This window comes from Danio rerio, chromosome 13 (genome assembly GCF_052040795.2).
Source record: "Danio rerio strain M-AB ecotype USA chromosome 13, GRCz13ab, whole genome shotgun sequence".
Lineage (NCBI taxonomy): Eukaryota > Metazoa > Chordata > Actinopteri > Cypriniformes > Danionidae > Danio > Danio rerio.
The window spans coordinates 34,906,118-34,932,700 of NC_141033.1; the positions used below are offsets into that span (position 1 = coordinate 34,906,118).

Below are 26,583 nucleotides of genomic sequence, written 5' to 3' on the forward strand. Positions count from 1 at the left end.
TGTTTGGTCAGATGGTTGGTTGGTTGATTTGTAAGTTGGTTGGTTGATTGATTGGTTGGTCAGTTGGTGGTTGAATGATTGGTTGGTTGATTGGTTGGTTGGTTGGTTGGTTAATTGGTTGTTTGGTCAGATGGTCGGTTGGTTGGTTTGTAAGTTGGTTGGTTGATTGATTGGTTGGTCAGTTGGTGGTTGAATGATTGGTTGGTTGATTGGTTGGTTGGTTGGTCGGTCAGTTGGTGGGTGGTTGGTTAATTGGTTGGTTGATTGGTTGGTTGGTCGGTCAGTTGGTGGGTGGTTGGTTGATCGGTTGGTAGGTCAGTTAATTAGTTAGTTGATTTGTTGGGCAGTCCGTTGGTTGGTTGGTTGGTTGGTTAATTGGTTGGTTGGTTAATTGATTGGTCGGTCAGTTAGTTGTTAATTAGTTAGTCAGTTGGTTGGTTGATTAGTTGATCAGTTAGTCAGTTGGTTGGGTGGTTGGTTGGTTGATTAGTTGGTCAGTTGGTAGGTGGTTGGTTAATTGGTTGGTTGATTAGTTGGTCGGTTAGTTGGTTGATTGGTTGGTTAATTGGTTGGTTGGTTAGTTGGTCGGTTGGTTGGTCAGTTTGTCGGTTGGTCAGTCAGTTGGTTGGTTGGTTGGTTGGTTGGTTGGTTGGTTAGTCGGTTGCTTAATTGGTTGGTTGGTCAGTTGGTCATTTTGTTGGTTGTGTGGATCGCCTGAGTTTGCGTGTCTGTTCACAGTATTTAACAGCAGTAACAGCAATATTCAAAGTGTAACTGCTTCTGTAGCCTTGCTGTTGAGAAATGTCATGTTCTAACTACTTTACCGATGAACTAGCAGACAGCGTTTGTATAAGTTAATATAGGATATGTTCTTTCCCATGTGCCATAAAGTGGCATTAGATGAGATGTAAACAAATTTACCTAAGCAACCTTGTTTGACCACACACCCAGAATGACCCTATCAGTTGCTCATCTGAAATGACGCTAGCGTGTGCTGATGACACCCGTGCCTCACCCTGTTGTCTACAAACCAAAATCAGCAGAGCACTTTTCAGCAAACCCCCTGGTTGCGCAGCTGTAAAGGTGTTAGGCAGTTATTCTCCTCCCCCAGCTCTCCTAAACAAATTACTGCTCGTAAAATCTGACAGATATGAAACCTGAGATTGAGCAGGAATAGAGCCGCAAACCACAGCATGTGTGGGTGTGTGAGGTCTGTTCACTCTGAGCACCACGTACGTCTTCCCTTTCATTCAGCACCTCCTCGCTTATCTGGAATCCCTCGCTCTTTCCAGATCTGCCCTCCTGCGTCTGCAAGCTATGACATCTCTCAGCTTCTTTAAATCCTTGTCTTTGTTGAATTCTGGTTCATACAGTTATAATAATACAATGTACTTGCAGGATGAGCTCTATGGTAAAAACTGATAATTGGTTAATGGCAAGTTATCTTGTTTAGTTGGTGGACCACAGTTGGGGGTCCATGGGTCAAATTCAGACCACCAATCATCTTCATTCAGTCTGAGGGCACATAGAGTTCATGGAGGTTGCATATTTAGTTTGTCCTCAATGTGGCAACAAGGATTTGGGTCAGTGTTTCATCATCATCAAAAAAAAAAGACAAAACATCAACAGCAGCAAATTACTGGAAACTAAAACAACAGTTGACTTTGTTGACAAGTGCTTCTGTGAGCGGGTTAAGAAATAACCACACTAAAAAAAATTATTCAAAGATGATTCCTTGGATTTACTAATTTTATTTACGTTAAGGGGTTGTAAACAATTTATTTGTGTTGAATTTAAACAAACAAATTAAGTTGAACATTATTAAACTTAATTTGTTTATTTAAAATAAACACAAATAATTTGTTTGCAACAGTTCTGCATGCAACACTTTTTTCAGTGCAGCAAGCAGTTTAAAAGAATGCAAAACAATGTAATTGATCATAACTTCAGACACTGGGTAAAGATTAAACTTTCTACTGTGCATGTTTAAGCACAGTATGAGTACACTTTGTAATGCTTTTTTGTATTAGATTATACATGAATAAAAACAGTTTGTGCTCATATGCACTACAAGTTCACAGCGGTACTTATTAAAAAGTGCTTTGACAAAAAAAAGAAATACTATTAAAATGTTTTTGTTATTATTAATAATATATTAATATAAAACTGTGAGCTGCATTTAAGTAATAAGAAGATAAATATAATAATATACATTTCATATTATGCAATTTGACAATTTCATTGTGTGCATCTATGTATATACAAACATGGATGTGGCTACCTTTGTAATTTATTTTAAGCTGTTGAAGTAATTCAAAGTGTGTTATGTTGTTATGTATCAATAAAATATCTATTTTTATTGGTTTATTTTTGATTATTTTTTTATTTTTAGTTAGTTAATTAATTGTAGTTTTTCACTGTTATTCTGTTCTTGTGCTTTTTATTTTTTTATGTGTATTTTATGAATCTTTAAAATAGATTTTATTTTTCTTAAATTAGTTTTAAGTATTTTACTACAAGTTAAACTAAATCAAAACAAGAAACACATCTATACAAATATATATTGTAACAACATTTAATTTGACAGCTTTTTTTTACAATGGATTGTAGTCACTGTAAATTGTAACTATACTGAGTTGTATTAACCTTAGGTCTGGCGCTGTAACAGAAATGCGGTGTGTGTAAAGGGGTTTGCAGCATGTGTAAGAAGCTGGGAAAAAGTCTACAGACTAGGTTTGACTTCCAGCATGGCGCTGACCCAGCACAGTCACTGCGGCCTATGCAGTAAAGCCCTGCGGTCCACTGCAATCCCGTTTCGACTCATAACCCTCGTTTTTACTCAAATGACAACTAATTAAAAGTATTTATAAAGCAGACATTGAGGCAATATTTTCATTGGAGTTGCCCAGCAACAAGTGATTGGTCCAGGATTCAGGACGGGTCGAGGGGCGTCTGGTCAGGCCAAGCGTCCTGCTCTGAGCTCATATGTCCAAGTGCTGGCACTCGGGATGGGGATTTTGACAGATGAATGTCACACAGCCAAAGTCAGGGTCCTTTCTGACATCATACTGCATTATAAACCTCCAGAGGAGCATGGAGGACTCACACAGCAGCGGGTGCCAGTACAGTAGGAACAGCCATAAGCTGGAGGTCAGAGCAGGGCCATTTCTAACTCAACATAATGAAATGTTATACAGCACTGACTATTTCTCCCATTACTTTTCCATTTTAAACTGTGCATTTATCTGTGCTTTCAATATTTCAGGGAAAATAGCTTTACTAATAGGACTTAAAAGTCTTAATAGTATAAAACCAAACAACATATTATTTTATGTTCATCTCTGTTTAAAAAAATAAATCATAAACAAAATACACATTACATAAAATTATAATAAAATAAATAAACAAATAAATTTATGTATATAGATAGATAGATAGATAGATAGATAGATGATAGATAGATAGATAGATAGATAGATAGATAGATAGATAGATAGATAGATAGATAGATAGATAGATAGATAGATATAAAACAATTAATTAATAAAGAAAATAACACAAATAATATAATAAATTGAAATAATATTAAAGTTAGACAAATACATTAAGCCTCACAATTTTTGGAAATATGTGTGTGCATATTTTTGTGCAAATTAAAATTGTTTAAAAGCCTAATAAAAACAATATATATATATATATATATATATATATATATATATATATATATATATATATATATATATATATATATATATATATATATATAATTTATATATTATATATTATTTATATATTTATATATTTATATATCTATATATTATATTTACATTTGTTAATACTTTACTACAAGGTTGTATTGATGTATTTACTAATATAAACAACAAACAAAACATTTATTACTGTATTTATTCATCTTTGTTTACGTACAATTGTCCATTGTTAAGCAGCCTTTCCACTGCACACAACATTTGGACACAATAGTCGGAATTCGCCCACTTGTGTAAGTCGCACAGAATTTTCAGTTTCAGTTGGGAGAGAAGCTGATTCTCACGGTGTCTGAAATAAAGAAGTGCAAAAACAAGAGCCATTATTCTCAATGCATTCACCATGGTGAAATGAATGAATACTAGAAACTCATTGACCGCTTAAAATTTTGGAAGGAATGTGGAGACAACATAAAAAATTACAAATTTTGTTAACCAATTATGAAAAGAAAAGTTTTTTTAATATAGACTTTTTCCGATAAAAAAATAAATGAGCTAAAAAAAATAGTATTTCTCATCTCGCACACACGGACCTGCTTGGACAACACTGAAATACATCACATCCGGTCGGCCGATCGCATACAGTCTAGTCGCAGGAGTTCAAATATTTCAACATATCAGAACCGAATTTTCCATATACGAAGATGATTGGAACTCCACACAGCTCCCGGACTACTTTCCATTGGAAATGAATGACTTCTGTTCTGTCGCTTGTTGTTTGTTGTGAAAATAAACCACAACATTTAGGCATCACTGACGGAATACGCCCCCTTGTGGCAGTTGCACAGAATTTGCAGTTTTGTCGTACACCATGAGAGAGAAGCTGTTTTCGCAGTTTCCAAAATAAAGTAGTGCTAAAGCAAGAGCCATTATTTTCCATGCATTCACCATGGTGGAATGAATGAATACTAGAAACTCATAGACTGCTAAAAATTTTGAGGCGAAGACAACATAAAAAAATATGTATTACTCATTTATTAAATGTTTTTTTTAATATACATTTTTTTGTTATTTTAATTTTTAACTTTTAAAAACAATTTTTCTGTTAAAAAAAAATAATAACTTCTTGTCTTGCACACATGGACCTGCTTGGACAACACTGAAATACATCATATCCGGTCGGTTGATCGCATACAGTGTAGTCGCAGAAGTTCAAATATTTCAACGGATCCGCAGCTCAAATGGATCCAAATTTTCTGTATACAAAGATAATCGGAACTCCAATTGCTGCTCCTAGACTATTGCTCCTAGACTATCTCTATTGGAAATAAATGACTTTCGGTCTGTCGCTTGTCATTGATCGTGTGCAATGGAAAGGAGGCTTTAGTTCATGTTAGCTCACAGTGCATTAACCAATGTTAACAAACATGAAATCAGATGTAACAATGCATGAGTAAATGTTGATTAATAAATGCTGTACAAGTTTTGTTCATAATTAGTTCATGTTAGTAATTACATTAATACATTAACCTACATTTCTGAAAATTTATATATATATATATATATATATATATATATATATATATATATATATATATATATATATATTTGTTGTTACCTTATGAAACCGTATTATTTAATGTTCACAAATCCTTCGGCATTACCACAAATGAAATCAATGAGCAAATCATTATTTAAAACTCCTCTCTCGAATGACAAATGACCCTAATAATGAAACCATTCAGAAGATTGCCGGACATTTCTATTTGACTGAAGCGAAAAGTATATTTGCTTTATCCGAAATTGCAGACACAATACAACCCCTCTCCGTCCAGATAGCAGCTATTAGTGCGTTTGTTTGCTTTGGAAATTTTCAGGCCTGTGCAGCGTGACCTCGAGCACATGGCCGATTCTTCACCTGCTAATCACTTCTGTCTGCTGCTGAAAAGGTAGCAGAACGATTGCCCTTTCTGGCAGCCGTCAGACAGCATGTGGAGATATGAAACCCTTCCCAAAATCTGCACACACTGAGGGCAAGTGAAGGCAAATGATACGCACTGGCTTTTTCACCTCAGGTCACGTCTTCTCCAGTTTGATCAGCGTTTGGCTAAAGCACATCTCGAGTTACAGGGCGAATAAACATGAACTGCTGAGGTGGGAAAAAAAATCACTTTCAGTGCTAAAACTACACTAGATGGGAAACAAAACCTTGGATATGCAGACTGAATCACTAGCTTCATTTGTGAGCCAAACATTTTTGTAAATGAGTCTGCTCTTGAATGATGCTTTAGCAACGTTAGCGAGCGAACGGTCAACACCGCCGTTCTCTCACCACTCCAGCTCTTCTTTTTTCTTATCAGCCTGAATGAGGCTGTTATTTCTTGTCCACCCCCTGTGTGATTCAGAGCTGAAGCTGCTGTATGGCCGTTCATCTGCGTCTCTCTTATCTCCCACACTCCTCCTTCTGTAAACAGATCAGGAGAAGCTCAGCCTGCACTAACACTGATTCACTAGCTCATAGATCTTATGGCTGAGGAGGATTTTTTTCCTCTCTTTCTCTTTCTTTCTATATCAGGCATCCCACACACACACATCAATCTACCTGTCTTTCACAACATATATTGCTGACCTCATGGATTTGGATGAAATAAAAAAGGTTGAGCAATTGTACATTCCAATAGTTGATTTTAATTTTTTTCAGCCTATGTATGATTTTCAGAAGAGATTTACCCAATAAAGCTACATTTTTGGACTGAATAACTTTCCATATTCAGCATTTATTAGACATACTGTAAACAAACAAGCATATTTGTATTTATGGTTTAAAAGGACTTTCCATATTATTATCTTCTCATTGCTTTGCCTATTATTAAGATATTTGCTATTCATTAAAAAGTAGCCCTTCTAAAAGTACCAAAGAATAGTGAGTAGTGAGTATCATTAAAAAATGTTCCATCTTATAGACTTTTTTCTTCGCTGTCATAGCAACCAGCGTCTTCTGGTAGAATGCTAAGAACTTCCGTTTACAACTGGTTAATCTTGATCAGAAAATGGTTGTCAATACTGTTTCGAGTGGCTTAGGGAATGTTTCTGTGATCCACCACCTTGATTTTAAAAGGTGTGTGTTAAAGCGTTATACTTCTGTCAGATGCAGTTCAAGCATGTGAGATAAAAGCTGTCCTAATTCAGTGTCTGCTATCAGATCAGACGCTGAAATACAGCGTCAGTGTTCTTAAACTGTCAGCAGTTGTACTGTGCTCAGCAGCTCTTCAATGCACAAACACACGCAATAGATCACAGCATTGTAGAGCAAATCATACCACTGCCATGAAACTTAACAGGTATGTAACAAAGCCATGCAACTTCCAAAAAATAAAAGTACATTACTGATACTCTGCTGGCTTATTTGCATGTTTATTTTAATTGGGTGCCATTTATCTTTAAATTACTTTTTTGTTGTATTTACTATGCTATGCGTTTTCTGTCATTTCAAAAATACTACTTTATTTTTACTTTGTGCCAGTCTCTCAATCAATGTGTTAAAGAGCCCATATTATGGGTTTTTGAAAATTCCCCTCCATGTAGTGTGTAACACAGCTCTAAGTGAAGTGAAGTATCCAGCTAAGGCTTAAATCTGTAAGAGTACAGTGTTTAAAACTGTTGATTCATCTATAAAAGAGTCGACTCATAGTGCTTCAAACGAGTCGCCTTGATCACGATTCATAAGGTGTTTCGCCATGACGTACGAACGAAACCAAGTTATTCACGTGCACGCGCAAACCCGGGAGATTTCAAACCTGAGGCCCCGCCCTCTGACGCAGAAACCCAGACACACACACACCCACAAACACACACACACAAACATGCCGGTTGATTGAAGTCACACTGCAGATGGATATATTGAGTCTCTACCCAAAGATGAAACCTCAGCATTATAACCAAGCAGTTGGAAACTTCTGGAAGCTACATGCTACAAAGAATACTTCATCTGAGTTTGTTAAAGGAAGGATCAGTAAAGAGTAACTGATGGACGTCAGGATGGGTTTCTTCCATTTCTCAAGTGTAAGTACGTGCGGTTAAAGTTGTTGCCTCGTTTACTCTAGCTTGCAAATGTATTTAGTTGTGATTTGTTACTTGTAACCGCGTGTACTGTATCAGGTTAACTGGATATATTATCTTATCGCGTGCAAAGTAACGTTAAAAACGCGACGCGTGCTGTTTGTTTATGGAGCTCCGTGCTAGAGTTCTGCTCCCGCGATTTATTCGGAAATTTATTCCCGCGCCGCAGAAATCTGGCGCGGGGACAGCCGCGGGAATAAATTTCCGAATAAATCGCGGGAGCGGTCGGTAACAGGTTTAATTTGGGACGGGAGCGGGCTGTCTAGCAATATCACGGATATTGCTATGTGAATTAGAAAGAGAGAGTCTGCTTGGTATGAGAGAGCGTATGAGAGAGAGCGAACGAACGAACGAGCTTTGTGCTGTGTGTATGTGTTTATACTGACAGCTTGGCTGTCTGGACTGTATACTGGGTGATTTTTGGTTGTGTTCTCCGCTCTAGCGGGACCGGGCGCGGCGGGCAGAAAACGGAGCGGGTTCTCAGGCTAAAACCTGGCGGGTGCGGGCGGAAGCGGGAGCGTTGTCATCCGGAGGTGTGTGTGTGTTTTTGTGTGTGTGTGGTATGGCGAGTACACGACTGTCTCCTTCGTTCGGTTATCCGTGGCACTATCCACTCGCCATAGTGTGGCAGCTAAAATCCACATCTACACTATCGAGCGTGTATGAACTGTGATTACTTTTTAAATTGCTGATTAGCTATTGGCCATTTCCCTCTCTGACTGAAGGCAGTCGACCAATCGCGACAGACTGTCATCGGTCCAATCAGCGCAGATTAGCTCCGCGCTAAGGAGGGGTTTGGGAACAAATGAATCACTGGACGATTCATACAGGAGTCGCTGGGATAATTAGATAAAAATAAATGCAGATTATAAGACCATGAAAGTGTTTTTTGACCTTGCATGCATATTAGACTGTTGTTGGAGACTCTTACAACCAAGATATGACCCTATTTCATGTATAATATGGGCTCTTTAATGGGACAGTGCAAACTGTGTGCGTCAAACGTTTGTTTGGGTTGGTTATATATTTGAAAAAAAAAGAAAATGATCCCTTTTGCGATCATGCTGCTTCTTTTAAATGGCACAGGATGTCGTCTGACGCTAATGGTAAATGACTCGCAAAATGTTCTTTTCCATCCTATTATTTTTTTAAATGATCAGTCCAGGAAGTGGTGCTAATCAACAGCACTATTGGTTCAAAAATGTTAAAAGCAAGTAAAATAGATTAAACTATAATTTTAAAGCTGTCTGAATGTGACAAATGTGTGCAAAAAATAATGGGCCAGCAAATTAAAAATTAAATTTTAAAAATGTTTTGATTTCTTTCATCATATAGTATCATCATCGGCCATTGTGAGCAATGATTTAGCATCTTCTTGGACACTTTCAATGTTACAACACTGTACTTTTGGTAAATTTAGAAATCTATTCACAATTACATTGAATAGGAATGACAGGAGTGGTTCTTCTACTAAACTAATGACTGTAGATGGGGAAAAAAAATTAAATAGTGATTGCGGGTTAAAGAAATATAACATCTAAAAATATACTCAATTAAAAGCACACATTTTTAAACTAGTTATCCAAGTACAATTCCTGAGAAAAACTACTCAATTGCAGTAATTTTAGTATTTACAGAGTCCCCTATTATGCATTATAAAAGGTCATATTTTGGATTTGGGTCTTCAACAACAGGCTGATACTGTAAGCAAGGTCAAAAAACACTTTCATTGTCTTATAATATGCATTTATTTTTATGTAATTATCCCAACGACTCCCATATGATTTGTTTAGCAATTGCTTTGTTCCCAAGCCCCTCCTTTGCATGAGGATATTCTGCACTTATTGGTCCAATGACCCAGTCTGTTGTGACTGGTCGACTGCGTTCAGTGTGAGACGATGGGAAATGCCCACCACAGTTATGAAATAGCACAGAGTATATGTGTAAGCCCAATACAGAGAGTGCATTAAAGCAATGCAGTTAAACACCAGCATATTCCTCCATTCTTAACCATAACCCCAAGTAATAACAACAACACACATTCAGTTTTCTCTTTCCTTAAAGAATCAATAGATTTAAACACAGCGCACATTCAGCTGGATGCTTTCATTCACTTAGAGGTGTGTTCCACACTGCATAGAGGGTCATTTTCAAAAACCCATATTAGGAGCTTTTTAAATTTGTTACTTTACACCAATCAGTGAAACCTTTTTTTATGTTTTATGTAAAATGTTTCCATCACAGCAATTTTCACTGTATTCATTATTAAACACAAAATGCCATTTGAGATGGAACGCGATGCTGTGGTGGAAATATTCATGACTTTCAGAGAAACGCGTTTATAATATCCAGTGTTGAACATTGTCGGCAGACAAATTAAATAAACCAGTGAGTGTAAAAAATGTGCGTTTAAACAAAGTTTATTTTCTAATGGTCCAAAAGTGCCCGTAGCTGAAGAAACATCCATTAACAGACGTAATTCTAACATCTTATAACCTCGACTGAAGGTTTTGAATGACCGAGCGCAGCTTTAAAGCAAAACTTTCTGCTCTATTGCTTCGCAAATGAATGTTAAGCAATAAATACAATTTCTTCCATATTTTTAAACCCTCTAACTATGCTAAACTGATGCCAAACAGTCTGTTGAAAACCCGTTCCCAAGGATGTTATCTAAACACTGGATTAAATAAGTGTGTATGGTATTCTGCATCTACTCAGAGAAGACTGTCGGTGGCTCTCGACCAGAACATCACTTAATACTGAGTCATTGTGATTATGCCCTGGCCACAATCCAGTAATATAATCTGTTGCTTTAGCTGTGAGTCACATAATAATCCCTTTCTTCAATTTTTGGAAACCCAAAAGTTTGAATATTGCACTTGATCTCAACACATTGTAAAATGTATCTCCTGGACGTTGTAAGGCGTTCAATTTTAAAATGTACAAAACAATTTGAAGTTGAACAATAGGTCAAGCGTTTCTCATCGTACTGTACATGCATGAATATAAATGTAGGAGAAACCTTTTGCTGTTTGCCTACTCTAGGATTTTAATGTATAAAACATCAATGGAATGACCTGCAGAAGCTCACACTCGTATGTCAATTAGTTAATTAAACTGAGGTTGTTATCTTACCAAACATCCCATAATTTAAAATTCACCCAAGAAGCATCAACATTTGGGAATAACTATTAGTATAAAGCATGCTGAAAAGTTGACTAAAATCTTAACCAGATGTGACATTACACTACAACCTACAATAAAAGGTACATTATACACTTACCAGTCACTTTATTAGGTACACCTTACTAGTACTGGATTGGACCCACTCTTTCCTTTAGAACTGCCTTCATGTATGGCATAGATTTAACAAGATACTGGAAATCTGGAAAGATTTGGGTCCATATTGACATGACAGCGATACGCAGTTGCTGCAGATTTGTTGGCTGCACATCTATACAGCAAATATCCCATTCCATCACATCCCAAAGGTGCTCTATTGGATTGAGATCTAGTGACTGTGGGAGCCATTTGAGTACAGTGAACTCAATGTCTGAAATGATTCTCACTTTATGACATGGCACTTTATCCTGCTGGAAGTAGCCGTCAGAAGATGCATACACTGTGGTCATAAAGGGATGGACATGGTCTGCAACATTACTCAGGTGGACCGTGGGGTCGATGCAATGCTCAATTGGTACTAATGGGCCCAAAGTGTGCAAATAATATTTCCCTCACACCATTACACCACCAACAACAGCCTGAACTGCAAAGGATGGATACATGCTTTCATGCTACCATCCAAATGTCTCAGCAGAAATTGAGACTCATCAGACCAGGCAACGTTTTTTCCAATCCTCTATTGACCAATTTTGGTGAGCCTGTGCCAATTGTAGCCTCAATTTCCTATTCTTAGCTGACAGGAGTTTGGTCTTCTGCTCCTGTAGCCCAGCCATTCTCCACTGACCTCTGGCATCAACAAGGCATTTGCCCCCACAGAACCGCCGTTCACTGGATATTTTCTCTTTTTCGGACCATTCTCTGTAAACCCTAGAGATGGTTGTGCATGAAAATTCAAGTAAATCAGCAGTTTCTGAAATTCTCAGACCAGTCCTTCTGGCACCAACAATCATGCCACGTTCAAAGTCACTTAAATCACCTTTCTTCCCCATTCTGATGCTCGGTTTGAACTGCAGCAGATTCTCTTGATCATGTCTACATGCCTAAAAACATTGAGTTGCTGCCATGTGATTGGCTGATTAGAAATTTGCGTTAACAAGCAGTTGTACAGGTGTAGCAAACAAAGTGTCCGGTGAGAGTACTTTTCATGTGTTATACAGAGATGTTGTCTGGATCGCAACAGGATATTACATAATTTTAGGCATGGCTGCAGCTAGAACTGCATAGATCGTAGATGTTGTAAAATAATAAAAAGGTGCCATGGTTTCCATACAGTTAACTGTATATTCATCTTTAGACAATGCAATCCCAATGTTTTAACAAGCCTAATTCTGGATCACAACAAATTAAATATATACAATTGAAGTCAAAATTATTATCTCTCCTGTTTGAGGTAAAAAATGAAGGAAGACTAATAATTGTGACTTCTATATAACTGTCTATATTTATATATATATATATATATATATATATATATATATATATATATATATATATATATATATATACTGTAAATATATGTCACACGTAGAGTGAATACAGTAGTAGTAACTTCTGAAATGATGATGACTGACAGCAATAATTATATTGCACCTTGTGGCTTTTAAAAGAAATGGATGAAAATAAGTATGCCAACAAGTGAACTCAGTTGTTGCTTTTAACAAAAGAGGCACATTAGCAATTTTAAGCCAGCCACCGTCACCAGAGATGCTAAGTTTATGTTCTTAAAGCTGCTGCTTTAAACAGCATGCTTTCTGTAAGCTGTAATGTATGTGTTCATTCGCAACCGCAAAGCTGATGGAAGCAGGGAAACAGACCAGTGTCAAAATTAGCAAATGAGTCACGACACGTAGCTCTGTAAACAACCAAGCCCTATGTGTACAGAACAGGATTATGTTCTCAAAAGAGGCTGAAGTGTGTACATGGCCACTGTTACACCGCCAAAACTGTACTAGCTTCTGCTTGTGTAAACGTTATGCTTTGTTTTGTGTTCAAACTTGTCCTTCAATGAAATCAAATCATACCATCGCCAACAAAATTCCCTGCGCCAACCAGAGTACTAAAACTAAATCATGTCACACAGTGTTCTAAGTAGCATCACGATGAGGATTCCCTAACATAAACAGGCCAAAAATGCGCTCTGAGATTTCTAAAACTTCGTCTCACCTATTTGTTCCTCTCTGGGTTCTTCATTAAACTTCATCCCTGCGGTTTCCTCTGAGAAAAAAAAAAGTTCATCCTTGAAAGCCACAGACATATTTCATTTAGATAACAGTGTTCTTTCCATTTTGAACAAGGGCCGATCTCTTTGTTGCTTACTAAGCGCTGAGAAAACTTGTATACAATGTGGTATGGTTTCCATCTATCAACAACCTAAAAACATATTGTGTAAGATGTTGGCAGAGGCACAAAAACAGTGGTCCTTGAGTAGTCGGCCTCCAAAATACACCAAAAAAAAAAAAAAAAAAAAGACAGCCTTGGCACTGTAGACAGACAGCTTATGGAGCCAAGGCTTGGCAAAAGTTAAACCTAAAAGATAGCAATCATCTGTCCAATTCTTGCTACCTTCTGAAATCGAACCTTGGCTTCTACACCAGACTTGGAAACGTGTGGAAACATGAGGGTCACTGTACTAAAATATGTATTCATTGTCACTGTCTGCATCTTCTGAAGTAACCTGAGCACACAATAAAAGCAACCTGAGCACACAAGAGGAAAGTTTGAAAAAAGCTGCTAATGTAATGATTTCATGCTCATGAATGAGTCTGTACGATAGTTTCCAAACAACCCCAGGTTTTACACAGATTACACATAAAGTTAAAGTCAGAATTATTGGCCCCTTCACATCTTTTTTTTCTTTTTTAAATATTTTCCAAATTATGGTTAACAGAGCAAAGTAATTTTTACAGTATGTCTGATAATATTTTTTCTTCTGGAGAAAGTCTTATTTGTTTTATTTCAGCTAGAATAAAAGCAGTTTTACATTTTTTTAAAACCATTTTAGGGACAATATTATTAGTGCCTTCAAGCTATATTTTTCTCGATAATCTACAGAACAAACCATTGTTATACAATAACTTACCCAATTACCCTCACCTGTCTAGTTAACCTAATTAACCCAGTTAAGCTTTTAAATGTCACTTTAAGCTGTATAGAGGCGTCTTAAAAATATATAGTAATATATTATTCACTGTCATCGAGGTAAAGATAAAATAAATCCATTATTAGAAATGAGTTATTAAAACTATTATGTTTAGAAATGTGCTGAAATAATCTTCTCTCCGGTAAACAGAAATTGGGGGAAAATAAACAAACAATAAACAAGCAGTCTAATAACTCAGGGGGGCAAATAATTCTGGCTTCAACAGTATATATTTAATTTAACTAGTGCACCATTTTGAACTAGTTTAATGTAATAACAAAATTACCCCCCCCCCCCCCCCCCAAAAAAAAATTTACATTAACTAATTAATTTGCCAGCGCACTGTATTTTCTACTAAAACAACCGTTGAAAGGTTAGTTTAGTCCAAATTTAAGATATTGTCACCATTGGTTCAAAACCCATACAATTTTCACTCATCTTTAAAATAACATGATTTCATTTTTTATATTCCTGCCTCTGCACTGAGATTCTGTTCAGCTCAAAAACTTGACATTCAAAAACTATGATAAACATTTGGACTCTAATAGTTTTATTTTATGAAGCTATGTGAATGCATTGTACATTATGTGCCAACACGTTTCTGTATTTCGTATTGTGCTTCCTGGAAATGCATAGATCAACAACATGCATGCATTTCTATAAGGAAGTAACAATATTTAGCTATTTAACCATTAATATGCAAGTGACAAAATGCTTAAGGCAAGAGACAGATTGTGTAATTAGCATGTCACAAAATAACTGCAGACAAGCTACAACCCTGTCAAAGTAAGAACACACTGTCATCCACTAGATAGCTTTTTACAAAACCAATTTAAAAAACTGGAAAACTTAAATAAGAGAGGGAATGGCATTTTAATTTAAGGGGGAATCTTCATTCATTCATTTTTCTTCAGGCTTAGTCCCTTTATTAATCAGGGGTCACCACAGCGGAATGAACCGCCGACTTATCCAGCATTTGTTTTACACAGCAGATGCCCTTTCAGCTGCAACCCAGTACTGGGAAACAACCAAACATTCAGCTACACTAAGGCCAACTTAGTTTATTCACTTCACCTATCTTTGGACTGTGGGGAAAACCGGAGCACCCAGAGAAAACTCATGCAAACATGGTGAGAACATGCAAACTCCACCCAGAAACACCAACTGACCCAGCTGGGAATGGAACCAGTGACTTTCTTGCTGTGAGGCAGCAGTGTTAAGCACTGAGCCACTGTGTCGCCCTAAGGGTAAACAAATACTTTAAATATATTTGCCCACAAACTGAAGGAAGTTGAGAGAGAAAACATTGCAGTAACACACCATCAAGTTAGGTCACATATCATGTGTGATATACAGAGGTGATGGCATACAGCTATGCATATTATGCAGAGTGACTTTATCTCAACATAGGCTCATTGTGAGGATTTGGCAAAGTAGACTGGAAAAACATTCCAAAGCAGTTGGTTAACTACTACTGAATACCAACCCATCTTTAGAATTCCTTCCTTCTTTAGAAGTGAAACTAAGACCTTGCACCTCACTTGGGTAATTAGGTGCTGCTAATTTTCCTTGTAAACAGAAAATAGACGAGCACAGCTGGGGCTGATTAGGTAGTTAATATCTCAGCAGTTGTGAAAAATAAACACTATAATCTGAGCTAATCTGAGAGAGATTACTAACCCGCTGCAGCGCGTCTGACCTGCAGGGACATTTAGCCCATCAGTGTGTCAACAAATTGACACAGACAAACAGAGCAAAAACATGAAGGAGCCATTTAGACAACAACAAACACTACTTATTATACATTTTTGATAGTCATTTATACATTGTGTAAAATAGCGACTGAAAATGCTAACTTTTGAAAACTATTTACAATTTTTACAATATTTTACTATAAAAAAAACTATATTGTCTTAACTATTAAAAAAAACATGAATTTATTTGCTCTCTAATTATTTTGTTGGTTTTAATTACTTTTCTATCTCTATTTGTAAATTGTGTTGAATAAACGTCCCTCACCAATGATTAAACACAAGTTAAAAAAAAGTTATAAATTAATGTTCTGACTTCTTTTATCTCCAATTGTACGTTACTTTGGATTAAAGTTTCCCACAAATTATTAAACCTGAGTAAAAATAAATGAATAAAAGGTAAAATTTTAGAATAACTATCCGTTATAACTAGTTAATAGTCCATTAATAAACTGTTAGTTAACAAGTTATAAATGACTTGTTAAATAAAAGTTAATAGATTGTTATTAGTTATTAGCTTGTGTATGTTATTGGGACATTATTCTAAAGTTGCAACTATTCCTCATTTACTAACAGTTAATAAATGAAGAATAGCCGCAACTTTAGAATAACGTCCCAATAACATAGATACACCATTAGCTGAAACTTAACAAGTCTTTATGAAGTAATTTACTAACTGCTTGTTCATGATATCTTAATAATTTATTAGGTATAGTTTTAAATCATTAAAATACAGTTAAGAAGTCATTTACAACTTGTTAACTAAGAGCTTGTAAGTTATCCATTTACTATCTATAAGGCACAGTTATAAATAATTAATAAACTATTAACATTTAATTAACAAGTCATTAATAACTTAACTAACAGTTTATTAATGGTCTATTACCTAGTTATAACGAATAGTTATTCTAAAGTGTTACCGAATAAAATAATGTGCTGACTTCTTTTATCTCTATTTGTACGTTGCTTTGGATAAAAATGTCTACTATATTAATAAATATAAATGTAAAAAAAATGAATAAAATAATGTGCTGACTTCTTTTATCTACATTTCTACGTTGCTTTGGATAAAATAGTCTTCCAAATGACTATATATATATATATATATATATATATATATATATATATGTTAAAAAATGTATTAAATAATGTGCTGATTAACTAACAGAACATAATTGCATACATCATCACAATGCCTGACATTTGGCAACTCTAACTGAAATATTAAACCAAATACAAAACGGAATATGCCTTAACAATTCAACAGCCTTCTGCCAGTCTGTTACACTGATCTGCTCTGTTGTTGTTTCCAATGATACCGAGTAAAACTTCCATGTGGAAACTCTGAACACACTTACATAAAATAAACAACTTTTTGGAAATTAATAGTGGGACAGCCAGTGAAACGACACTCACTCAGATGTTTGTTGATCTTGTTTCTTGGTGTTCCCTAAAGCCACAATTCAATTCAACGGTACATGAAGGTAGATTTATGAAACTGGTTACAAAGAATTGCAGTCTGGCACTCATACATTTTGGACAACGTGAACATTATTCCTTAGTCATATTTCAAACAGGGCTCTCCTTTGATGCTTTGTTCAGAAGTCACTTTGCTGGGTAATATGTTTGCAAGCCATTTTTCGTCCTCCATTGGAAAAGAAGTCATATTGAGCACGAAGAAAGGAATGTGGAAGGTGCTTACAGGAAGCCTTTGAATTTTTCAACAAAGACTGTCAAATATGTCACTCTTAAACTTCTAAGCATCGCCTCTTCAGGGCGTATTTGTCCACTGCCACGCAGGTAGCTAAAAGAACCTAGAAAAAGATGGATTGTGGTGGAGCAGAAGCAAATAATATTTAGGTTTCATAGGTCACCCCAGAGTGGAAATTTACCGGCTCTCTAAAAGTGTAAACACAGTAGTTTTCCAACACAGTAGTTTCTTCTCCACATAAAGTGGATTATGGAACAGGCATCATACGCTTTGAACAACTAATCCAAAAAGGGAAAGTTTACCTTTTTTTATTTGTAGTTAATTTACTCATTCTTAGACCACCCATGATGTAAGGGATTTCTTTTTTTCAGTAGAACACTAAAGATTTTTCACAGCATTTTCAAGTGGACTAGGGCTGCACGATATTGGAAAAATCTAGCATTGCGATTTTTTTGTATTTTATTTAGCAGTATATGATCAATATCACATCAGTAGCATCATATGAGCAAATCATACGAGTAGCAGTGCAATCTAACTGTATATCAGCGCTGGTAGGAGGAAAACGTTGCCTTAGTGTCCCACCAGTGGTGATATACAGCCACATTGCACTGCTACAAGTGTGATATTGCGTTTATACAACAGTTTGATGGCATAATAATGGTAAATAAAAAAAGACAATCAAACACGGAAAGTCTCACAATCCTTTTGTATGAGGAACTACTTTCTTCTGCCATTCCTTCACATCTGCAGCTGACGGTCAGAACAGCAGAAACCGTTGCAACTTCCTAGACATCACTTTAGAGCTAGTTTTTTAAATATTCTCTAGAGTACTGTCTAAAGTGAAGACAAAACAGGTTATTTTACAGACATTTTAAGATTATAAAGCTGAACGACATGAAATGCCATCAGTCTACAGAGATTCCGCAGTATTTCTCAGCTGCAATTGGGACATCACAATAATTATTCCCAAAAAAGCCCAAACTTTTCAATCACTACCAGATTACTGTTGTGTTTGCGATAGGGAAAAACACTAAACACATTCTCCCATTTCTTCATTCTTTCTTTCTTTCTTTCTGTCTTTCTTTCTTTCTTTCTACTGAACTAGTCTGCAGTAGCGAAAACAGGAAACTCATTAGAAACAGATGGCCCTCGGTGCCACTTGCCTAGTGGTTAAATGCGCCGACATAAAACACCATGCTGCTCACGGTGACCCAAGCTCGATTCCCGACTCGAGGTCCTTTGCCGACCCTTCCCCTGTCTCTGCTCCCAATACTTTCCTGTCTGTAACCTCCACTGTCCTTTTCAATTAAAGGTGAAAAAACCCTAAAAATTTATATTAAGAAACAGATGGCCAACCAAAAAGTTACTCAAATGCAAAGAGTGGCCAACAAAAAATACATATATTCCTAATATGTGAGTACCAACTCACACTCAACACACTACAATTACTATGGTATAAATAGATTGACTTAGAATGTCACTTACCAGTTTTATAATGTTTTAAACAGCTGTAGTTTAAAATTACACTGGGTTTTTTATGTGGCCTTGGTTGCCATCTTTGGTCTGCCCAATGATAAGGCTAATGTCCGCTGACGTGCTGTCTCTCAGAAATTATACATATTTAAAATATGCACTATCCTTATAAATAAAATCTTCTTACAAAAAAAAGCCTCAAAAGTGCATTATGTTTATGCATATGTGCATTAAGCTTTAGAGTGTCCTCTGCTTGATGCTGTATGTGGGTGGAGTAATACACAAGGGTGAAGGGTAAAAAGGCTGAACGAGTGCTGTTATTTATAGAATATTGCATGGCTATCAGCTCGAGAACCAGACAAAACAGTTGTATAAATTGCAATATGAATACAATTTCACCAAATAACTTAATATCTCTATTTGGAAAGAATGTATCATGTTAGATCGATTGGGATGATTCCGCAGTGGGAATTCATCTCCATAAAAGCTAATATTTAATCTCAAAACTTTTTGGGGTCCCCCAACACATTTTAGCTGTGGTATGTGCTATTTGAAGTGCACTTCTGTATTTGTATGTGTTGTGAGTATTTTCATGCATAACAATCTTTAAATACAATCAAGAAAAAGACACAATTGGAAAAAAATGTATCAGTAAGTACAGTAACTGAATGATTAAAATTAACAATGATTCATTTCATTGAATTATTTTCAAGATACAAATGGCACACTTTTTATGCCTGAATGTGATTGTACTTATACAATCACAGGCATCAAAAACACATGCAAATAATAAATTATAATACAAACTCAACATTGCATATCCTGCAATGTGACTATTGCAACCGTTCACATTGTGATATTGATGCTGATACGATATATTGTGCAACCCTAAAGTGTACTGTACAAAACTGTAAAAATTGCATATAAAAATGAAAACTGCACCATAAAAAATTAAAAACAAGAAAATAAAAACTGGGGTTAATAAAATTAGAAAAAGCAATAAAAACGGTTCCATGACAAACTGATTTAATTTGAATTCATTCAAAATGTATTATTTATATAAAATGTCATTTATATTAAAAGTTTTTTATTTTATTTTAGTATACTATAGTCTATTGTTGAATGCTAATTATCGACATTTAAAACAGATGTGCTTTTAAATAAATGTGATTTACAATATAAAGCAAAAAAGAACATCATTTGTATAGAATTATATAAATAAAGACATTTTTTAAATGATAATTTAAATGTAATAATTTAGATTATGAGATAATAATAATAATAATAATATTAATAATAATAATAATAATAATAATAATAATAGCACTAGGAGGTATGTTTATTAGAGTGTCAGCGTTTCTATTTAGTAAATTACAGTATTTACCTGCATTATATCTGTACACACTATATCTACCAATACCCCCAAACCTAGTGTATTGTTTTATATTCCAAGCCTGTCCAACCAGAGACCAGCAACTACTGCAGGTTGTGCAATCTGTGTGTGTGTTTATTATGTCTCTCAGGGATCTAGTGAGTGCTTGACCGGTATGCAAAGGTTAAGGATACACAGTGGTAAGAATCTAATTTGTCAGTGCAAAATGGCATGCACTAAGCCTCCTGTCAGAAGTGTGTGTGCATGTGTGTGCGCACGAGTGTGCATGTGTGTGTTTACAATGTAGGATCAATCAGAGGGAGTGAAGGCGGCAAGAGCTTTTACTAATTGACCTCTAACAATAATAAGCCAGATTCAACCAATCAAGTGTGAGAGCGCATACAAAAACACACACACAAACCATATTTGTGCATCACATACATCCCATATTTACAAAGTATATTCAATCATTCATTCTTTTAGCTTAGTCTGTGTTTCAGGCAACAGATACCAGCCAAAACCCAGTATATCCATACACACTCGTTCACACACCCACAATGGACGATTTAGTTTATTCAATGCTCCTACACTGCTTGTCTATGAACTGTGGGGTAAACTGGAGCACCCGGAGGAGAGGAAACCTATGCCAACACGGGAAGAACATGCAAACATCCACAAAGAAATGCTGGGACTCGAACCAGCGACCTTCTTGCTATGAGGCAACAGAGCTAAAAACTAAGCCACTGTGCGACCCTAAACAAAGTATACGCAACATACTGCATACTACTGTAAATACTACTGTAAAAACTTATTGATTACCCTTTTTCTTTTTTATGCTCATCATGACTTAACACAGTAAAACAAATAGTTTAAATATATTACCATTTAAAAATATTAAAATAGAAAAAAAAAATTATAAATACTTTTTATTTTGCATTGTTTCAATTTAAATTTAAATTTTTAATTTAAAAATGTTAGCAGTTTGGTTGTGATATTGTGTCATTTATATTCTAGTAATTAGTCTGTTAATAATACTATATTTTAATTTCTATTTTAGTTAGGCATTTTCTTTTTTTGTAAATTTGCATTTTATTTACCTTTAAAAATATTAGCTAAATACTGCCTACCATTATTTTAAGAAATAATTGTATTACTGTTGTTATATTTTTATTTTATGTTTAATTTCTCTGTCATTTTTCTTGTCTTTTTATTTTAGTTTTACTTGATTTTAATATAAAAATTACAGAATACTGTATTTAAAACATTATATGCATGTTTGCCATTCATTTACATTAGGTTGACTTGTTTTCTTGTTCTTGCATGTTTTTAAAGTTATTTAAATGAAACTTATATACTGAATACTGGCTGAAATTAAGTATTTATCTTTATTGTTTTTTTTTTTGTAATTTCAAAAAACAATTTTTACATTTTATAGAGAAATCTGACACTACAATTTTCAATTTATACATTACAATATTAATTTCTTCCAACGAAAGCATCAACTTTCAAGAAAACTATAAACTCTGTGCTCTCAACATGGTAGCATACATGAAGTTATAATTAATATAATAATAATAATAATAATAATAATAATAATAATAATAATAATAATAATAATAATAATAATAATAATACAAGAAACAGAACTTTGTAGTCTTAAAATTGTAACCTAAAATGTATATGATTTAAAGAACAAAAATACTGAGAGCAGCTTTAGCAGACAATCACACACCAAAAAAACCAAAACATCCTGCACAGTCATCAGATTTGGGATCTGACATAAACCTGGCAGCATTTACTCGTTTTTAAATGAAGAAAACAGCTCAACAGCAACACTGAGTGGCTTTAACCTTTTCCACATGCAAAAAAAAAAAAAAAAAAAACAGCAGGGTCAGTCAGTATTCCCATTCTGAAGGCAATGTGTCTTACACAGTAGCATGAATGAAACACTGCTGCCTCTGTACTGAGAGAGAGCAAGGGCTAGCTTTGTTATTGTTAGCATGGTTCAAATGCAGTCTCATCTCTTCACTCCCCACAGCAAAATACTGATTATCGCTTACTATTCAAGCCAAAAAGACCATGTTTTCATTTAGAAAATCATTTGAGATTACAGAAATCAATCAAACTCTTTGTTTCTTATTCTTGTTTGATTGATGTTTCATCTTTTTTGCATCATATCCCTTTCCTTTTCTGTGTAAAACTATTTATAACGACTGAAGTAATCGCTCTAGAACTAGACTTTAACCTGAGCGGCTGAAAATTACACGAGCTGATTACAGTTCTTTAGGTTGCCTAAACACCATTTTCCTCCGCTAATAGTCAAAAGAAAATATTTTTGTCTGTAGCGCACCGAAATGCCTTAAACGCTCCAGCTTTGTGCCAGAATGGCCTTGCTTGTGCATGCTATTTCAATATAATTAGCTGGAAAAACAAAATTGGCCTGTAGTTATCAAAGTGGAACTATTTTTTTGAATGCGTGCCATATTATTTTAATTTGTTCACCGTATTTCGCTGGTCAGGCCAAGCTGGTCAACATAACTACTGCAGCTCGCTGTTTTGGCTCGCTAAATTGAAAAATGCGCCTTTGAAAAATATGACCCTGACTGTGCACGGCTTCCAGAAACACCAGCCAATGCAAACACAACATTTCAAATGTGAAAAATATGATGATAACAATTATTTATCCTGTTAAATGGGTAAGAAGGGAGAGAGAAAGAGACATGAGAGGAGCACCGAACATAAGTTCTATTTTCCACACTCACTGTTTTCCCTAGTAGAACTTCAACCAAAAAATAATATAAATAATAATGTGTGAAAGAAGCCAAACATGGACTGTGAGAAAAAGACCTCGATGCATCCCTGCATTTTATGAATTAACAAGAGGATTCATCTGCTGGCTTTGTTTCAGACAGATATATCTGTGTTTTACCACTGCATCCATTCGAACACTCAGCAAGGAGCCATCAAGAGTGTTTGGCCAAGGATCATTCTGGAGCTTTTCAGCGCTGCTGCATTAGTCACATTACACACTGAGAGAACTGCCGTCTCCTTCTGTAAGAAAGGTTTGATGGAGTGAGCTCACATACACAAACGCTACGTTATACCTGACAGTCGTGGAGGTGACATCCAAACACAACACTCATAAACAAGACAGAGTCGAGATGAGAGCTGACAGAGGAGTGCTTGACGCTGCTGCATACTGTAAACACTGGCTACAATGCTCAAAGGCAAATGAGGAGTAATAAAACTCCAGTACAGTAAATACTACTCTATTCCTATATACATAAGACACATAAGACAACAGGAGACACAAAAACAGCCAGACAGGAACAGTTTTTTCCCCATGCCATTTCCCACCTGAACCACCGTTAATTACCACATACAGTGCACCTGGAAAATATTCATAGTGCTTCACTTTTTTCCACATTTTTATATGTCTTATTCCAAAATGGATTAATTTAATTTATTTCCTCAACATTCTACACACAAAACCTCATGATGACAAAGAGAAAAAAATATTTTTGAAATTGTTGCAATTTTTTTTAAATAAGAAACCTGAAAAATCACATGTACATAAGTATTCACAGCCTTTGCTCAATACTTGATGCACCTTGATGTTGATGCATCTTTGGCAGCAACTACAGCCTCAAGTATTTTTGAGTATGAAGCTACAAGCTTGCCACACCTTACATTGAGAGTTTTTGCCCGTTTCTCTTTGCAGTACCTCTCAAGCTCTATCAGGTTGGATGAGAAGCGACAGTGTACAGCCATTTTCAGATCTCTCCAAAGATGTTCAATAGGATTTAGGTCTGGGCTCTTTCTGGGCCACTCAAGGACATTCACGGACTTGTTGTGAAGCCACTCATTGATATTTTGGTGGAGTGCTTTGGGTCATTGTCTTGCTGGAACATCTGTACTATCTGTACCGAAAGCTCTGATTAATGAGACAAATTTGTTTTAAGTAAATTCCTGGAAATAAAGCTCCTTCCGATTCTGATAAGACAACAAAACTAATGTAAAGTGAGTTTGCATTATCTTCTGTAAATCTGATCAACAGGAAATAAGCAACGGCTAACACCGAAAAAAAAAAAGAGAAGCTGACTGGTACAAATTACAAATTAAATATTTTTTTCCCCAAAACTAACCACTGCAATAACCAGCCCAGGTTTGTAGGAAATGTGTGCCTCAGCCTAGAATTTAGCAAAACAAAATATATTGTTCCGGGGACACTTTGCTGAACACAAAGGCAAATGCTAAAACACAAATGCATTACTTATGAAATCCAAATCCTTTTGTTAGCCTGCATTAATCAGGGCAACTGGAGCCAGGAACACTTCCAGACATTCAGCCTGATATCACAAGGAAATTTAAGTATTTTACATTTTGTCAGTTTAGTGGCTAATTTGTACGAGTTCAGTGATACGAAATGTTCCATTTTAAAAAGGAGGCATGGCACCCAATCCTACTTCTAAACCCAAAATTAATTTTTGGGATAAGCAAATCGTACTAAATTGTGTGAATGAGATCGTACGAATATGAATAAGCCACTAAATCAAAAAGTTGCTGTTGGCACATTGTAATTTGAGCAGAATCTATGCTTATGTTATTTTTCTCCTTATCTTGAGGTCTACATAATCCTGGACCTGGCCTGTATCCTAAGTAGATGCTGTGCTGGTGAACTACTCAGAGCTGTAGCTTTACCATGACGGACGTAGAGCATTCTCCAGCCCCCGGCGCCTAGACTGCAGCTCGGCACAAATGGTTCAGGCAGAGGAGAACTGATCGTGCTCAGATGAGCATGTTTTTTCTCAATTTTTTTTCTTAACTTTAATCTAATTGGATGAAGTTTGTTCGTTTGATGTGGGAATCTGTGCATATATGCATTTGCTCTTCAGTGTTTGGGCTGTTAGCAGTGAAATGTAAATTATTACACTGAACTGAAAAGAACTAAAAAAACTGCACTGAAATAAATTATTCAAAGATGATTCCTTGGATTTACAATTTTTTTTTTTTATTGTAAGTGGTTGTAAACAATGGCTTAGTGGTTAGCACTTTTGCCTCACAGCAAGAAGGTCACTGGTTCGAGTCCTGGCTGGGCTAGTTGGCATTTCTGTGTGGAGTTTGCATGTTCTCCCTGTGTTTGTGTGGGTTTTCACTGGGCGCTCCAGTTTCCTCCACAGTCCAAAGACATGTGATATGAGTGTGTAATTGAGTGTATGGGTGTTTCCCAGTAATGGGTTGCAGCTGTAAGGGAATCCGCTGTGTAAAACATATGCCGGAATTGTTGGCGGTTCATTCCGCTGTGGTGACCCAAAACGTTTGAAAGAATGTAGTAGATTGTCTAAAGCTAATCCATGTATAATCTGACGAATAATAGTTTGTTGCAAAACAATTCTTATCTCATGTTTACAGTTTCCATTTGATCACTTTCAGTCAGGTGACGTACAGTAGCAGTAAATATGAAATACTGAATCTAGGCAAAGCTTTTTTTTAGAGATGGTGTACAGTCAAGGCTTCAAGCAGACATCAAACAGTGGCTTTTTAGAACAATCCAAATTTCAAGAACTCTGTGTATTTCAAATGTCAATGCGTTGAGAGTTTCTGTGGAGTCTGTTTTAAGAACAAAAGGGACTGATCCCAAGAAAGAAAAAAGAAGACAGAATTGAAGAGAGCATTAAACTAAATTGAAAACAGGAAGAGCTGGTTTGCTTCACTCAAAAACACCAGAGAATTTTAACAAAGCAGTAAAAATAATATACAGAATATTCCCATGAGCTGCAGCTCTAAACCAGCCTATGTTCATTTCAATACAAACACTTCATCACATGCAGCATAGCTAATTGTTTCATTGTTCATGATGCTGGACGAGTGTCTGAGGTCGACACTCAGGGTGACTCAAAGCATCAGCCCTTCACAGCTCTGCACTTTATTCCCATCTGTGAAAACAGCATCCTGCAATTTCACTTGGATTTCCAGATCATCACTGGACTTAGTGAATGGACACTGGAAAATTCTCGGGAATCTCCCCAAATATTTCCTCCTCTCAGTCCATCACATGTACTGTAAGGATAGGAACTGGGAACACAATGTTGCCAGATCCAGTGATCTTTGACAAAGAGCCAGATTTACTA

The 26,583-nt window shown here is 35.9% G+C and overlaps 1 long non-coding RNA gene across 42 annotated transcripts in view; it reads right to left on the minus strand.

Annotated features, from left to right (window-relative positions):
- LOC147834235 (uncharacterized) overlaps window positions 1–26,583 on the minus strand; it is a 385,840-nt gene that overhangs the window by 258,086 nt on the left and 101,171 nt on the right. For 2 of the 42 annotated variants that reach the window (XR_015506135.1, XR_015506143.1), the window contains one exon: window positions 3,899–4,056. The exons of the other annotated variants lie outside the window; for them this stretch is intronic. This is a non-coding gene — a long non-coding RNA (uncharacterized LOC147834235). Of the gene's footprint in view, window positions 1–3,898; window positions 4,057–26,583 lie in introns of those variants that run through there. 42 annotated transcript variants of the gene reach the window in all.